Source organism: Odontomachus brunneus, unplaced genomic scaffold (assembly GCF_010583005.1).
Source record: "Odontomachus brunneus isolate Ranch 3 - 2012 unplaced genomic scaffold, Obru_v1 Obru_scaffold_039, whole genome shotgun sequence".
Taxonomy (NCBI): domain Eukaryota; kingdom Metazoa; phylum Arthropoda; class Insecta; order Hymenoptera; family Formicidae; genus Odontomachus; species Odontomachus brunneus.
The window spans coordinates 1,870,256-1,885,970 of NW_022639489.1; the positions used below are offsets into that span (position 1 = coordinate 1,870,256).

The following is a 15,715-nucleotide window of genomic DNA, read 5'->3' on the forward strand; positions in this document are numbered from 1 at the left end:
TATATATATATATATATATATATATATATATATATATATATCTATATATCTATATATATAGACACGTATATATTATCTCACAACGGAGCGTTACGTGCTCTCGCGCGTGTGTGTGTAATATATACTATAAATATAAAAATATAAATATATATATATATATATATATATAAATATTATATATCAAAATGTACAATTTCACATCGTCATTGATGTATTGTTATAGATTATTGCGTAAAGAGGTGGCCTCCCCCCCGTCGTGCTCTAATTGGAAGAAAAGGGGGGCCATTCTCGCTTACTCTTCTACGGAATCGCGTGAGAGTATACATAAAAAAAAATTGTCATTATTCCCGCTAAGACATTTATTATCGGCTATTACAGCATGGTAATCGTGAATGTTGTGGAGTGGATCTATTTATGAATCCGTCGATCGTTAATGTAATCAAACGTGTTCTGCGTGACTTTTAATAGAACACTTTAAATTGAGTCTTCTCGCCTTTTCTTTATTACCTTCTTATCATCTCGGCTCAGTGTTGGGTAATCGACTAAAGTTTTTATTGACTACAACAATCGGCAAATCTTAATAATGAAAAAATTAATAATAATCAAAATTAATAAATCATCATATATGAAATCACAAATTATTTCACCGATTAATAAAATTAATTGTTAATCAAACTGGTGTAATTGCTTATATATTGATTAATAACGGATTTTATCAATTGGTTAAATTATTCGTGATTACATATATAACGATTGATTAATTTGTATTATTAATTTGCCGATTATTTTTGTCAAAGAAAATTTTCATCAATTAACACCCGACACTGCTTCCGCTTCCTGTCTCGATGCGACGCGTTTCTCTACTTTACACGATTATTTTTCGCAATTTCTACTGAATTTTGTTTTATTGTCTTATTATTTTGTAAATTTTCAGGAGTAAAATTTACTTGGAGTCATTCGAAACCAAGTTATTTTCTATTCATATTTCTCCACTCTGAATTGACGAGTGAATATTTTTATTTAAATTGAAGAGCATTCCATTATCAGAGGAACAAATACACTCTAATCGATTAAAACATTCCTTTGTATGGAATTTACTTTAAGGAAATTTTAACGTTTATCAAATAAAAGATAAGTCTACATACAAAAAAATATCATTCTACTGCTAAGAAAAATATCATTTTACTATTACTCAGTTCACTTTTCTTCTTTTAAGTAATTCTTTATCTTTAATAAAAAATTTTTTCTTGATAAAGTATTTAAATATACTTATCACAAATATATGATAGAATTATCGTATCTTCAAAAGAAGATATGATAATATCCTTATCATATATTTACAAGAAAAATTTTTCTGTTTTCTTTTTAATCTAACTTTATTTTTCATTATTTCTCACGAAAAATTACTTTATTGCTTGTAAAAAACATACTAACTGGCAACCAGAAATCGCTTGTGGTGACTGTATACACTTTGGTTAGAATAACTAGATATTGTCAATTCAACAATTGCTCCGTGATTCTAACAATTATATAATTAGTTGTTCCATATTTTACTATTAAATCTAGTTGGCACAATCAGATTTATGTATGAGTCAACCATACTATTTTTCTTTATGTATAATAGAAGTCTCAATAATTTTTACCATATAGTTTATATTTAATTATAAATTTGTATGCAATCGTGTGTGTGTAGAACTTCTTTAATATAACAAATTTCATCTAATTCCAGATAGCAAGGTGACGTCTTAATGACATCTTAATGACATCTAATGATATCTAATGACGTCTTAATGACGCCTTTAGACATCACTTTGCTACCTGGGATTTCACATATCTATATATAAAACAGAAGATTAACAAACAAAATATATTTTAGTGTAGCATCGTATGAATTTACACAGTTACATTAAAGAGAAATTTACATTTTTTGATGAGAACATTCGTGAAATCAATATATGAGAGGATACATAATAATTACATACATAAGTTAGTATCTGACCTAAAATTACCTCTTAATCTCAAATCTATATTTATTTCTATATATTTATTATTAACGTTTATGCATTCTTAAATCAAATTAAATGAAATTAATCATGTATCAAATACAATAGCATTACATTTTTACATTTTATCTTTATATTTCTTTACCTACAATTGATATTGACATCAAATGAAAGAGTCTTACAACTTTTATATTTTATGATATTTAAATATATAATAAATCAGTTTTGTAAGTGGGAAATACGTTTTAGATGAAAGAGAATGATTTGAATTTAAATTTAAATTGACAAATGCGAAATATCGAATGAGATACTGTTTAAGTTAATATCTGAGAAATGTGTGTGGATTGTGTTGAAGTCGTAGCAAGTGAAGGTGTATCGCTGTAGCAGTCGTGGCCGAGTGGTTAAGGCGTCTGACTAGAAATCAGATTCCCTCTGGGAGCGTAGGTTCGAGTCCTACCGACTGCGGAAAAGTGGCGAGTTTATTTTTTTTTTTTTCACACTAGAGGTGAATCCGTTTCTTCGTTTTCTGCTTGTATGTACACGCAAACAACCATAAAAAATGCGAGCACTCGTTTCAAAATTATTTACGATAACATCGTATTCCGTAATCTCGATATTTATCATGGGTGCACGATTAGCTGTGTTACGTCATTGCGCGTGCTGTCCTTACCACTATATCGCTATACATTATCTCTACTTCAGATTCAGATAATTCAAATCGGCCGATAGAATAATAGATACAGAAAATTACGGCGATACGCGGAGAACGACTGATAAGTCACGAGCGAGCAGGAAATGTTGATAAATTATGAAGAAATGACACGCGCGCGCATGTAGAAACGCAAAACACAAACGATTCCTCGGGTGATTTAGGCGTCAGACTCGGGTAACAGAGCGATTCGTGATCGTAGATAAAGTCAACGTACACAGGAAAACCAATTGTTATCATTGATAATGGGTCGTTACTTCTCGCTGTTCAAACATGCCGCTAAACTACGTTTGTACCTTCGAAAAACGGAGTGCGCTCGTTCACTCCGTCCCGACAGGCGACGTATCTAAGCACACGCGCGACGAAAGCAATCCCGATCGCAAAAGATGAAGATTGCAAGGCGAATCGTGTATTTCATTTCCGTGATCGATATTGTCCGGTCGAACTTTCACTGGAAAGCCCACGACGATCAATCGATCCGAGAGGTCTTACGGTCGGTCGCACGTGAAGACGTGATTATCAGGCTCCAGGAACGCGACATGGACGACAGAATGAAAAATCTGCTGGAGGTCGTCAGCCAGGTCGTGGTCGGCACATGGCCGACGCAAATCTTGGCCTCTGCGAAACTTCAAGCCGCTTTGCGGCCGCCAAACACAGCCTCCAGCCGCACCTTGTTGATTTACCTGTACTCGTCGGTCAAGGTCCTCGACTACGAGCAGCTGGACGCTGTGGTGCAGGAAATCAGGCTGATGTCCCAGCCGAAACATTTGCCGAGGCTCCTGCTGATATGCGCTGCCAATTTGGACGTGCGTACATTGAGCCCGCTGCAACAGCTCAGGTATCTGTGGCACCTGCAGTTCTTCAACGTGGTCGTCCTGGAAGTGAACTTCCCACCGAAGCAATCGCAGCCGGTGTTTATGGCGGCGCATTTTTACAACGGCTTCGCCAAGCGCTACGTGAAGCTGACCTCCTACGAGGAGGGTGTCGACTGGTACCCCGACAAGCCGCTGAACATGTACGGGGCCAGTCTGCGGGTGATGTTCAAGGCTCCTGCTCCGTACGGTACCTTGGATCCGGAGAGTGGCAGACTCGGTGGCCTGGCCGGGGCGTTCGTCGACGCGTTGTCGGTCGTCGTGAACGCCACGGTGGTGCAGGCGCGCTCCTTGAGCGAGAGCGACCTGGTGTACGACGCTCTGGTGTTGATGTACACCGACAGGTACAGTACGAGCTATGAGCACACCGTCAGCATCGACCACGATAGGGTGTGCCTGTTGCTGCCGCTGTTGCAACGGGAAAGGATTTCTATGAACTTCACGGAAGTCATCTTCGCGGCCGTGATCGGTGTGATAATTACGACGATCGTGTGGAGCGCCTTGTTGAGCCTGACAGTGAGTAATCATATGAGCCAACCTATGATCATCATCAGCCAGATCCTCTGCATCCCGCCGGCGAACGGGGCTCGCACCACTCTGGAGAAGATCATGTACGTGACGATCATGCTGTCGACGGCGGAGTACGCGAATGTGTTCCACGCGGAGCTGTTTCGCTTCACCGTGAGGTACACGAATTATATGAACGTGTCGAATTTCAAGGATCTCTACGAGACCGGCCTGGAGATACTGGTCCCGCCGATAGTGTATGAGACGATTCGGACCATTGGGACGGAGGAGAGACTGCCGCCCGCGTTTTTCAAGAGGTTCCAGCCGGCGGTGGGGCTCGAGGAAGACAGGAGGACGTTGGACACCACAAAGGCCTACTTCATGTCGGAAATGAACGGCAAATTGGCGGAGTTGACGAGAGTGGACGGCAAGGGTAGGCAGCTGTTCAAGCTCTACGATCTATGCGTGATGTATCGTTATCGCGTGCACACGTTGCCCGTGAGGTCACCCTATAGGGAAGAGATCGACAAGGTGCTGCTCATGATGAGCGAACACGGTCTCACGAAGAAACACCTCGACGAGTTCTGGGAGCGGCTGGGAGAGCGGAGAGGAAGGGACAGGCGCAAAATCGTCATCAGGGATTACTCGAAATTCATTGGCATTGCCGCTGTTTTTATGGGCTGCCTATTGTCGCTGGTTGTGTTCGTCGGGGAATTGATAGTCGGCCTACTTTTGGCGCGCATACACTCGCCTCGTGCTAGTATCGCGCTTACGCATTATCCTGAGGTCGATAAAGGCATTAAAACGATAGAAAACAGCGACATTAGAGAATCTCGCGGAATAATGTTCAAGAAATGCAGTCCGCGCGTGTTCTGAGCGCGAAAGTTTGCTTTATTTCAAGTGAGATTTTATATATTCCAAGAAAAATATAGAATTTGGTACAGAAAATCTCTCTTTCGTATCTGGCGTGTCGCGAATTAATCAGATTAGCTTCAGAGATATATCTGCTTCGTGAAGAATCACTTTAAGTGTGAATTAAATTTCACTTGACAAGCAGAGAGTGACATTCGAATTCTGATAAATTTTCATTCATTTCAAGTGAGATTTTATATACTCCAAGAAAAATATAGAATTTAGTACAAGAAAGTAGTAGTAGAAAGTTTGCTTCGATTTTGGCACGAAGCAGATATGTCTCTAAAGCTAATCTGACCAATTCGCGACATGCCAGATAAGAGAGAAAGAAAGAGAGAGAGATTTCTTGTACTAAATTCTATATTTTTCTTGGAGTATATAAAATCTCACTTGAAATGAATGAAAATTTATCAGAATTCGAATGTCACTCTCTGCTTGTCAAGTGAAATTTAATTCACACTTAAAGTGATTCTTCACGAAGCAGATATATCTCTGAAGCTAATCTGATTAATTCGCGACACGCCAGATACGAAAGAGAGATTTTCTGTACCAAATTCTATATTTTTCTTGGAATATATAAAATCTCACTTGAAATAAATGAAAATTTATCAGAATTCGAATGTCACTCTCTGCTTGTCAAATGAAATTTAATTCACACTTAAAATGGATTCTTCACGAAGCAGATATATCTCTGAAGCTAATCTGATTAATTCGCGATACGCCAAATACGAAAGAGAGAGAGAGAGAGAGAGAGAGATTTTTTGTACTAAATTCTATATTTTTGTTGAAGTATATAAAATCTCACTCGAAATGAATAAAAATTGATCAGAATTCGAATGTCACTCTGCTTGTCAAGTGAAATTTAATTCACACTTAAAGTGGATTCTTCACGCAAGTGAATGTTTCGATTACAATAAATTCCTGTTTAGCAAAAACTTCTTAGAGATGTTTGAAAAACATTTTTTAAACATGTTATTTTTAATCGCTATCATAAAAAGTTTAATAGATTTATTATTATTTGCTATCACTTTTCTAAAGTAACAAATAATCAATCAACATCTGAAAAAAGGTCTCAATATTTGTATATATCCAAGTACGAGGCCCTACGTCTTTTTTAAGAAGGGACTTTACATGATATATTGTTTTGAGCCAATTTTAATTATTGTTTTCGTATTTTTATTTCGTCATTACGTATAATAATAATAGTAACTCATGATCTTAATAGAATTACGCGTAACGTTTACTCTTCTCTACTCTAATATATCTATTTAAGTAATATAACAATATAACAATATGTAAATGTAAATTTTTTTACAGGAGAAAGATCTGGCATAATATATTTTTACCGTTTCTATATAGAGTAGGAGTCCACTTTTAAGAAACTATTTATGCAAGTACACAATGAAAATTAGTGGTCTCAAAACTGAACATCTTGCAGCTTAAAACATTATCAAGTATGTTATGTATGAAAAGAAATGCAAGTTTATAAAATTAGAAAATGCACATCATACAATAAAACTGATAAAATGTTATACTCTTTCAAGATATAAAATAAAATATATAAGAATATATTTATAGATGATATAGCAAAACTAAAATATCGAGTAATTTTTACGCACAAAATTATATTTTTCTTTAAACAATCCTTATATATATATTAGAAAATATTTCAAACATTACTTCTTTTAAAAATGTCTTTTACAATCCTTATATATATATTAGAAAATATTTCAAACATTACTTCTTTTAAAAATGTCTTTTACAAATTGGAACTTTTTTAGAAAATATTTCATACACATAGGATTGCTAACTAAATTGCACGCGTCTGTGTTGTTCTAGTAATATGAAAATCTGAGTGTCAGTCATTTGTAGCTGCATCAATATAACAAAAGAATTTACATTATTGCATGAATTTAATATTTAATTCAATATACAGCATATTCGCCTCATAAATGTAATTAAAAAAATTGTCGAGTTTCTGTCATCGATAGAAAGTCTATCTGAGTATTGATTAAAAATGTAATAATTCAATAATGTCCCACTCTCTCTTCCTCTCTGCTGTACATAAATCGTCTCGCAGCCCCGCCGGTTGGCTCAGTTTACTCTAACAAGTGAGAAGAACGAGGAAAGAGAAATAACGACCGAAAAATGATTCGAGAGGCGATATTCGTTCGCGCATCGCTCGCGGAATATTATCTGACGATATGAGAGGCCACACGTGCGACCTGTATGTGTGACGCAAGTATGTGTCAAACGGGAGCGACGTCACGTTGCAAGCAGCCTCGTGCGGCTAATAACAATCTCCGCCCGGGACAATGTGCAATCTGCAATTTGCAAATTCGCAACTTGCAGATCGTTCCGCATGGTCTTACTGGTCGGGACTGTAAGCGATACGATCGATGTGCGGCGCGCGCTCTCACCGATCGCTCTCTGTCTCCCGGGGCGTTATCGCAATTGAATAATATTGCACTTTGCACTCCGCTTAAGACCTCACATCAATCAGGCCATAAAAATATATCCGACCACTCGTTGGCATGACTCGCCAGCAACCTGCGATATCGCGCTCGATAAACGTTCGCATTTTTCTTCTCCTTTCTCGCACAAAACTCCAGTATTGCTGCGGCGCGATTAAATGTTGTTAAATGTGTTTTCATCGACACAATCAGCGACGGATAGATGACCCTGTGATGTTGCATGCAGAAACAAAAATTATCGATGGAACGATGGTAGATTGCACAATAAATATCCGCGGCGGATAACAACGCGATAATTCGTTGTTCATCGCGAGGGATAAGATGCGAGCGCAATAATAGGTCTTTGTAATTGAACTAGTTGACACACTTTCGAAACTTCCAAAGAAATAGATATGAAGCTGTGACTTGGTGTAAAGAAAGAAAGAGGGAGAACTAGAAAAGAATGCAAGCTATTGTAGCCAGTTCAGTTATAAAGAATAAATCAGTTGAATATAAAATTTCTACACGAAAACGACCGAAACAATACGGTGATCAACGAATCACGTTAATATTATCGTACAATTATTCGAATATTGTACAAATTAATCTTTCAAGGTCCAGTTTAGTTCAAGTAAAAGATGTCTTTTTAGTAAAATAAGTCTTAACCCTTCGAGTGTACACCTTTATAAACTTTTATAAGTATACACCGCATTAAATCGATTTAAGGGAACTGGAGGGTCAGATTGCCTGAAAATCGTGCTTGTTCTTTTACAATTTTTTATGACAAACTGAATGAATATGCGAAAGTCTTATTTTGACGTATATTTATACAACATATAAAGAGAAGAAAAATATAATTTTGATGATCAGATACTTAATATAAGTATATGGTACATGCAGTTAAAATATATTTCGTTTTTCTTTTCAATTTGCAGTAATATCTTGACTCTCGGTGGTTCAATTAAGCTAAATTTTAGGTCGAAATCTTCTGTAAGCTTGTCGTTATCGGGTGAAAACGACAAACTTCATTGACAAACTACTGACAAACTCATGAAAATATTTAATTTTGAAATATTAATTTTTTTACTATAAAAGAACTGAAAAATTAATAATATTTCATTAACTAATAGTGAGAAATTAACGGCACATAAGGAGCAAGCACGGATGTCTTAGTGCTATTAATTAAAATATATATTTAAATTTGGGACTCAAGGATCGGTCTAAGTATGGAAGGTTGATTCTCCGCGTACGTTAGTCGAAGAGAAAATTTCGATACGTGCGTTTGACATACTGGACATTTTTATCCTCCCACAATAATATTATTAAAAAGTAATATTAGTATTTAATAGCACTAAGACATCCGTGCTTGCTCCTTATGTGCCGTTAATTTCTCACTATTAGTTAAATCTATTCAGGAGCTTTCTATTATTTCGGAATATTTCATTAAGTTATTTGCAATTTTGTTAACTTTTATTCAATTCCATTATAGTGGTTCACACAATAACAAGCTTACGGAAATGGACTTCAGAACTTTATAGTGTCAAAATCATAAGGTTCAAAATTGTTATTTTTTTGTTTTTTCCAAAAACTATATTCTGGGATATAAAGTTGGGATATATGTTTTGCCTGATGCCTGATTGTCATGGTTGCCACATGTACATTGAAGTAAGCTTGGATTGGAGCAGATACTTCGAGCATGATACTTGAAGAGTGGGGATAGGCTATCTTTAAACTACAATGTATTACGCTCAAAAACTATTACGTGTTTCAAATCATTTCGCTCGAAAAAAATGATGTGCTCAGAAAATTAAAAAAATGCTTCTAATAGAGAATTTTATGATTCGAATAAAATTGAATGTTGAGGAGTCCAATTTTCCAGATGTACACAATTAAATTGATATTTTCGCGCGCATATTTATGTTTTCATGCGTGGGTCACAGCTGCAGCATTTAATAAATCTTATAATTATAAATAGTGAATCCATAAAAGCCAACCTAGTATTTTAAGGGAGTACCTTAATCTAGCTTAGAAAATCGCAAGAAAAAGTACTTTTTCAAAATTTTTTGTAGGGAAACGAAGGAACCGAATAATGTCAAAATTTGCATATTCCTTAAACCCGATTTTAAAAATATATTTTTATTGTCTAAGTGACAAAAACGCTCTTTTTTGTATGTATGTATATTTTAATTATTAGAAGCTCGCACAAAAAAAACATATATAGGCAGTATAAGCGATTTTAGCTTTCCTCTAGATAATAAAATTCGTTGCAAATTTTTAATAATTATTAAAGATTTTAATTTGTGTGTATGTGTGTGTGTGTTAGCAATGCAAATTAAATGAAAGTTTATCATTCATTTATAGTAGAAGTCTAATAGGTGTCTATGATGGATTTGTAGAGTATATCTACCTTGGTAATATGGTTCTCCATTAGAAGTCTATTTAATATCCATTATGGGGGTATATATCGCATGGAGTAAGGGCGATTATATGGATATTTAATGGATGTCATGTTCAAGACGTGTGGGCTTGGAAACTCATTGCTTTGCCAATATAAAACATTCTGGGAGGATCCAAAGTAAATGCACATAATTAAGTAGAAGAAATAATATCAATTGTAATAGGATGTCAGTTGAAACCTACAGCTTAGGCAAAATCTGTGAAATAAATAAATTATTATTATTATTCCCTTACATATGTGCCAGTGTGAATTTAATTATGGAAGAGGTGTTTGTTAGTAATCTTCAACCTTCCTCGAAAAATTCTTTCAACTCATGACTCGACTCTCATCCAAAAAGTTTATTAAATTTCTGAATGAGGTAAGTGTTGACATGAAATAATATTTATAAGTAAGTATGGTGAGGGACATGTATTGAAAACAATTAGTAGTCGCAATTGTAACAATGAAAGTGATGTCGATCGTAATATCGATACAGAAGACAGTGTTTGTAAATTTATAAATAAGAAACTCAAAAGCCAGCAAGGCATTAAAAGAAATCAAATCAAAACTAGTACATACTACTACCAAAAGCAGCAAAACATATCTAACAAAGAAATATCTATTAACAAAAAAAACAAAAAAATATCTACTAAACAGAAATGTAAGATAACAATATTGACAGATTGCTCCGAAAAAATAGGCTATAGAAGAAAGACAACGTATTCGTAGCATAAAAAGAGGAAAAAGTACTACAATTGGAAGTTAAGAAGACCAAGATCCAGAAAACAAGAAAAGAAAATCTGCAAAAACAAATTCTGCAAAAACGTTTAATACAGTTGAAAAAAACTGACGAAAATAAAGATATATGTTTGGTATACTGTGTGAAAGATATGAACAAAGTCAAGAAGACTGTTGACAACGTATTGAATGTAAAAAACTCGTTCCAACTATGCAGATGATAACCCATTTTATATTCTTCATAGTTTGTCTGATTAAACTTTTAACTCAATGTTTTCTTTTTCATAATATTTAATATAATATATACTTTTATTATCTTAATCTTGTTATTTAAAGTTTTTACTGTCGTATAACTTTACGTTGAATAAGTATTGCTTTTTGAAAGATTTTGCTTTTTCAATGCTTTTTGAGTGATATTTTTGAATAATTTTAGTTTTTTTAATAATTGCTTTTTGAATGATTGACAAGAGTTAAAAATGATGTTTACGATTAACATCTGATACTGTTATCATTGGCACCACGTTGGTATCAGTTGTAACACAATTTCTCATGGTCTTTTCGCTCAGGTAACTTTTGAAACGTTGAATTTCATTAGTTAATCGGTTATTATAAAATTGAAGCTGTGTGTAAACTTGGTTCTTCTCCGATTAATAATGAAGAAGATACAACTGAAAGGTTGATTAACACCACTTTCCCCTATATTGGATCCTAAGCGGTGAAATAAATTATCCCAAACAAACGTGATTGTCGCTATCTCGCACGAGCGACCCGGTCACGCGCCGAAAGCGCGTCACTGTGATTGTGACTTCGAAATAATTAGCCCGCCTATTATTAGCGCGATAACGGCGCGTTCGTCTGAAAATCAGTAGTGACACTTGTTGACTTTGCGTTCGCAGTGGAAGATTTGTAATCGGACGAGCGTGACTTACATGTGATTGTATTTACTAACGGTGATATCGCGGCGACTATTAGCACGCGAGTATCACGAGATTGACGTTGTCACCCGATCTGTTCAATAGTACGTATCACGTGTTGCGTACCGCCACCTTCCACGTACTGCGCGCACGTTTCGGAGACGTCTTTTCCGCTGCTCCGATATTTACCAGTCGGCTTCGTCGAGTGTTAACCAAATTTCGTTTATAAATCATCCCGAAATACGCTCGCCGTGCGAGTAAGTGTTTCTTTCTCTTTTTTTTGGAATTCCGCGAGAGAATCGATTCCCCTTGATGGGAATATCTCGAGGAAGATCCATCCAAATTCTGTCTGGCGCGATTCGTAACGTCACTATCGTGAGATTATCGCGTTGAAGATAATGAAGTTCAAAGTTTCTTTTTCTTTTCTATCGTTCTTTCACAGAAAATAGGGTCTCAAAGTTGATTATTTGTAGACTGTTATCACGGGTAAAGGAAACTTCGGTCACTTTTTGGAATAATTTTATCTAGTATTATGTCTCGTGAAGTTCCATGCGTTTCACGTGCGTCATCGACGACACATTGAATGCTCGCGTTAAAAGGAGGTAACAGATAGACAATTTTTACAGAATGGAATTTTCTTCTTCACATTTTTTAAAGTATTAACTCGTTATTGTGTAGAAAGATTGGATCTACAGGATTTTTTTTCTTTTTTAGTTGTATTTTTATAATTTCTCAAACCTTTTAATATCTCTTATTCCAATTCTGTGGAATATTGAGATTTAATAATAGTTAACAGAAAAAGGTTCTTAAGATATTATAAAGATTTTGAAGAGAACCAAAAGGAATGCGTATAATCTCTCAAATCACATTTTCCTGGGAAAATATAAAAATGCAGTACAAAATTTCACTGTATGATCGAAAGGAGGAAAACCAAAAATATTTTAATAAAAAAATTTTATAAAAATTAAGCTCTCTTATGTCTCATTTTACAATATTTTTTATAGAAAACTAGACTATACCGAAAGAGACGCTATATAACAATATACTAACTATATATATATATATATATATATATATATATATACACACACATAGACATACTGACATCATATAAATTACTACAGAAAAGAAAAGAAAAAATTTGACGATTTACCGAACATACGATCTCTATAAAAAAAGACATGTAAGAGATTTAATTATTGCCGTTTTTCTGTAATGCTGATTGATTCTCTCGCCTAGCTCACTTCATATGGGCTGCGGCTTGTTTCGTATCGTTTGCGCCTTTCAAATTACCAGACAAATAGCTGTCATCGCGTTAATTAGGTCACGAAAAAAAAATACAGAAGAGATATGTCTCTTCCTGACTCTTCCTGTCTCTCCCTGCTTCTTTTGCCTCTCCAGTCTCTTTCTGTCTCTCCTTGTTCCTCTGTGTCTCTCCCTAACTCTCCCTATCTCTCCCTATCTCTCCCTGTCTCTCCCCGTCTCTCCCTGTCTCTCCCTGTCTTTTCCTGTCTCTTCTCGTTTCTCCCCGTCTCTCCCTGTCTCTCCCTGTCTCTCCCTATCTTCCCCCGTCTCTCCCTGTCTCTTCCTGTCTCTCCCCGTCTCTCCCTGTCTCTCCCTATAATTATTAATTAATTAAAGTTATTTTAATTTAATTTAATTTTTATTTTATTTTTATTTTACATTTTTTATTGTTTTTTATTAGCTATATGGCGCGCACATAGCGCACGCATGTATTCTTCTGGTATAAAAAAATTCTGGTATAAAAAATAAAACGTAATCACAGCAATTTTGTAGTAAAAAGTCAAAAATTTTAAAACAAATAATATAATATTAATGTCACATTTTTCTATATAACTCAATATTACAAAATTTTGTTGTAATTTTTATTATAGCATTTCCCCGTGCATTGAATATTAAACACCTATTGAATGCCTAAGTAAAATATTGAACGACTCAAATAAAAAATGCCACGCCTGTCATCGGCGATCTTGAACGTTGAAAGTCATATGAAGTTATGAACAAAACATATTCATAAAGATAGAATCAAAATTCACTTGATATTTAAATTTCTTAAATAATATTCTCGACAACTCTCTCATCACGACGACCCACGTGGCACCGAATGCGCTAATCGACGCGAGATTTATCCGACCATTTGATCGAATTAGATCATTCTCCTCCCAATCGCAAGCGAGCGATTGCGCACAGAGATGTATCGACGGTCTCCGTTGCCAAACCTTGTTCCCGACCCGCCAGTATCACTCGTTTGTACGCTCAAGGTCGCTTTCCTTCGCGCGACACTAAAAATAGTGACTCTAATAGCACTATGAACAGTTCTCGTTCACGTTGGCCTAGTCGTAGAAAATGTTCTACACAAAAGAAAATTAGTATTCACTTACAGCTAATCATTAACAATCATTATTTTGCATATAATCAACGATTATTTTGTTAGAAGAATTTTTAAATTTTGAATTTCAACGATGTTATAATTTTAGATGTTATAATTTAGATGTTATAATAGTCCTATAAGAAGTACGATATGATTATTTTTATGATAATAATATTCTTCTTTCGATAGAAGGTTTGAAAATATCATACTCTTAATCTAATATTTTGTGCTTTTCATTCATAAAAATTCTTTTTGAATAGAAATATATTTTCCTTTGTTGAATCATAGAGAAAATAAATGGATGATCCAATTAAGATTATAGTTATTTTTGGCCCCAACCATAATTTTTAGTTGTTCTAACATGAAAATGCTAGATAATAACATGCATATGAGGTTATTATCGCTAACATTGCAGTAGAATTTAATAAAACAATAGTTTTGGTGACCATAATTTATAGTAATTATTTTTCTGTATGGTTATTGTTACAAATGCCAGACAAACATTTTTTCTCGGTATATAAGATGTATTGATACAACAAGAGTAACTTATTTTCGTTTAACGCTATAGAATCTTATTTTAAGATTTGTCAAAAATAAAGAGATTTTCCAAACAAAAATATTCTTTTCTTTGCATAGTCTTCCGACAGCTGTCGAGCGCGCAATGCTTGTACTCCATTTATGCTTTATTGAGACGCGAGTCTTACGCTGTGCAACTTACAAATTGGAAAAATATAGATTTCAGCGTGATCGACGCGCTGATTAGGGTGTCCGGGGTGCGCGGCGAATTTGTTCTTCTCTCTTTTCTTTTGCTCCTTTTTCCATTCTGACCGGAGGGAATCACAATGTCGGATCGACTGGAGCTTCGGAGTATGTGTGGGATGTGCAGAATGTGAAGCTCGTTTTCGTATTATGTAAGCATTACATCTAACTTCGTTGAAGTATAGATAAATAACGAGATGACGCACGCAAAGCGCGTGAGAAGTGGGGTGTCGAACGGGGAGGGAGATACCATTGGTCAGGCACGCGTGCGCATTTTCCTACCTTTTATCCCCGCCGACTTATTCTGCTGTATATATGACGTCACTAGTATAGGTCGCGACACTCTGCTTTCAGTTACACTCGCAGTGATCGAGGAATCGTGACGTCGTCTAGGAATTCAGGTACGATCGAGAGAGAGACGCGATTATCGTACAAAGTTTTCCTTTTTTTCTCTTGCTGCTTTTTCTTTTTTTTTTTCATTATTGCCTCGATTCCACGGCAAAACGGCATTCACATCGATGGAGAAGCTAATCAATCCGTATGATATTTGTACAGATTTGTCATATATACAGACAGTGTATATATATATATACATATATATAGACGCACACACATAGGATATCTCAGTTCTCGTATCTTTAATTTACATTGATAGTTTCTCCGAGCAATTTAATTTTTCCTCAGTGAAAATACTGAGGCATCAATAGTTTCTGAGATACAAGTAATCAAAAAAGTGGATCTTCTCGCAAAAACATTAAACTTTAAACGACCAAATAGAGACAACAAAATTTTCCTCTGTTTCAAGTCAACTTAAATTTTTTTGGCCTTAGGAATATATGTTATGTTAAATATATATATTATATTATGTCTCGTGGAAGAATTAATCCTAAATTGCTCAGAAAATTTGTTGGCATAAAATAAACTCAGCAAGAAACAAAAGTGGTAGACAGTTACATGCATATATATATATATATATATATATATATATATATATATATATATATATATATATATATATA

General features: G+C 35.1%; 1 protein-coding gene and 1 non-coding gene across 2 annotated transcripts in view; both read left to right on the plus strand.

The window, feature by feature from the left end:
* Window positions 1-2,386: 2,386 nt before the first annotated feature.
* Window positions 2,387-2,468, plus strand: Trnas-aga. Its single transcript has one exon. It is a non-coding gene; the product is annotated as a tRNA-Ser (tRNA).
* A 12,510-nt stretch (window positions 2,469-14,978) lies between these two features.
* LOC116844070 (alanine--glyoxylate aminotransferase 2-like) overlaps window positions 14,979-15,715 on the plus strand; it is a 14,712-nt gene continuing 13,975 nt past the window's right edge. The window contains exon 1 of the mRNA XM_032815181.1: window positions 14,979-15,097. The gene's annotated coding sequence lies outside the window, so the exon portion shown is untranslated. The remainder of the gene's footprint in view (window positions 15,098-15,715) is intronic.